We start from the raw sequence: 3,332 nt of genomic DNA on the forward strand, positions 1-3,332 counted from the left end.
AGGAACTTTCCTGATTTGGTAAATTTAGACACTACCACAAATGAAAGAATCAAATCCATTTTCCAATATTGCTGTCAGTGGAATCATATAAGCAACAATTTTCCACAAATGTCATTGTCAGGATACTTCAAATAAATAAAATTAAACAATTTTCTTTTTATTTTAAAACTTTGCGGAAAAACTTATCCTTACAATCCACATGGAAAATTGTTGTTATCTATTCCTTAGCAATATATCATAACTTCTTAAGCAACTGCTCAAAATTCTGATGCGATCGAAATCCACCTTCGCGATCAGAATCAGCATATACTTCCTTTAAGATTTCTCTCTATTATTTGATTCTTAAAACATCAACATGTGACCCAGTCACATCATGTAATGAGGATCTCAGAATAGAACTTAACAGAGTTAGATAATGCGCTCTACCTGATGTAGAGTCAAACTTATTGACTTTAACATCCTTAGGTAAATTTGGCAGCTTTGCAATCAACGCCCCTTCCTTTGGCAAAATAAACATATGGACCCTTTGGTAATGGGACTATCTCAGACTTAGCCTTTCTCTTTACCATTTGGTCAACCGGGTTGACTATGGCCAATCCCTTTCCATTGGGAAGAGAATGCTTTTTTTGGATTTCCAGTGTCACCATTGTCACTGTCCATAAAGTTTTTGGGAAGTTGATCTTCTAATCAAATTTGCTTCACTATCGTTCCAAATCATTGTTGATTCAGCAGCACCAAGCAAATAGATATGATCATTAAGGTTCATGTCATAGTCTGTATCATAGTAGTCCCAAAGGAACTCACTATGTGACTTAGAAAGTGATTGAACATCCAACTTTCTCAAGACTTTGAAACCCAACTCTCCCGGCTTGTCAATATGTGACTTCATCTCTAAGATGTGATCACACATAGACCTTGCTTGCCATTAGGGCTTGAGTGACCTTGAACTTGTGGGTTAGGGAGAATAATTGGAGGAGGTGGAGGAAGTAAAGTTCCAAGAGATTTGGGAAGATCATAGATGTCTGAACTCGACATCTTTTGGGAGATATTCAAGATAGTTGATTTAAAGTCCTTAATATAACACCCAATATGAAATATTAAGGCTAGGATCCAACAACCTATTTATAACTGGAAGAGGGATGCCGTAATCCGAGTTATAAAATAGTTGAAGGTAGGTAAATGACGATTTACCAATTTCCACCATGAAAAACGAAATAATTTAATTAGGTTTTTTACTTGGATTTGAAACTCCTAGATCTTTTGAGATTCATTGAACTTTTCAATGGCATGTTTCAATCTCGAGTGTGCCCTTCAGGTTTTGTGACTGGGATGCCGAGGATCACAAAACAAGGTGTGAAGTAACCATGCAAATATACTTGGTACCCTTAATATTTACCCCTCAATCGATGTGCCGGTTAACCACACGAGCTCCACCGATACTATGATAAATATTAAGTTACCCTTTGCCTACTTTGTTAAATCCAGGTTAGTGTGCCGGTTAACCACACACGCTCCACTAACGGTTTAAACAAAGTGCAAAGTGTAATTTCATGGATTAGCACCTTATTCACATTTTCCTAAGTAACTAAGATTGGGAATTAATAAAAGGTTTAGTTACTTAGTATTTATCATTAATACTTTTAATGAAGGGAGAATTATAGTCCTTGTCCTACCTGTTCGGATAACGACCCTCCACCGGTCAAGGAAGCGGTGAGTGAGAGTGGACACCCATTAAACTGCAATTTTATAGGCAGTAACCTTATACCCCCCTTATAGACCGACTTCGTGAATGAGGCCTACTAATGGTAAGACGACTTGCTCTTATACATATAATATATTAAACTTTTAATATTATACTAGTATAAGGGTGTATTTTAGACATTTAAAATACTTGATGGTTTAATCTATTAATTAAACTAGACTTTTAATTTAATTAAACTCAAACCATATATTTATGGATTTAATAATACTCTTTTAATTAAACGCTTTAATTAACTATTAATAAAGTCCATAAGAGTTAATTTGAACTATTCAACAAAACATCATAATTCCAATTATTAAACTCAAAATTAAAACCATTTAATTAATTGTTTAAGTTATGAACCCAAGAGTTTTAGAATTCAATTCTTTTTTTCATAAAAAACTTTTCTCAAATTCCAAAACTTGAGGGCAAGTTTTGTAATTCCTGAAAACCTTTGGATTCCATAACTTATGGAATTAATGGTGTTTTATGATGAAACTTTACATGTTCCATAACTTAAGAACAAGTTATGGAATTCTTTAAAACATTAACACCAAATTTTGTAACTCCATAAAAACTTTGAATCAAATTTTTTTTTAAAAAAAAACTTTCATATCCATAACTTATGGAAGTTTCAAAAACCCTTAAGATCACAACTTTAAAAAAAAAACTTTTGAGCTCCAAAATTTTATGACAAAATATGTAACTCCTTAAAACATTTAGATCAAACTTTTAAAACTAATAAAATAATCATATCATTTTATCTTTTACTAAATTTGACCTAATTCAACTCATATAACAAATGATTCAAATTTTACAAATAATTCGTTTTTCACGAAACAAGTAATTATCTTAAAATTTGACAAACGTCATGTTTTTTTTTCCTTTTTTTTCAACTTGAAAATAAAACATTTGCATCAATATAACAGAAAACAACCCATGTCTCTGATACCACTGTTGGGTTTTGAGCATTCTAACACTCTTATGGTGTACATGCAGCCCTATAAACCTTGGATCTATGTTTTCTCTATTATACATGCAAATATTAACTATTCCAAGGTTTCATCCTAACTAGCATATTATGAAGCACCTATACTACAAAGTTCTAGTTAGATGACATACCTTTTGATGTAGCTTGATGTCTTCAAGCTTTAAGAGCTTAGCCCTAATAGTGTGGAAGCCTCAAATGGAATCACAAATCACCAAAACACCTTGGATGAACTTGAGAGAATATGTATGCACACTAAAATCGGCCCACTCTTATTTTCACACACTTTTCCCAATTTTGTGAGCCAAGGACCCCTTTATATATTATGGAGGATTAAGGTTACATCCATGTAAACCCTAATACCCATGACCTTTCATTTACATAGGATCCATGGGTTAAAAGCTCCATGGACCATCCATGAAAGCTTAGCCCAACCTAAATGAACTTGGCCCATTCCATATATATAAGAGTCCATATTTAATTAGTTCTTTTTGATCACTTAATTAATTCTAAATTAATTCTTGATCAATACTAATTAAATAATATGATTCCATATTAATATATTAGAACTTATAATATATTAATATAAATCATAAATATACT

This window comes from Lactuca virosa, chromosome 9 (genome assembly GCF_052849685.1).
Source record: "Lactuca virosa cultivar CGN04683 chromosome 9, Lactuca_virosa_CGN04683_v6, whole genome shotgun sequence".
NCBI classification, from domain to species: Eukaryota; Viridiplantae; Streptophyta; class Magnoliopsida; order Asterales; family Asteraceae; genus Lactuca; species Lactuca virosa.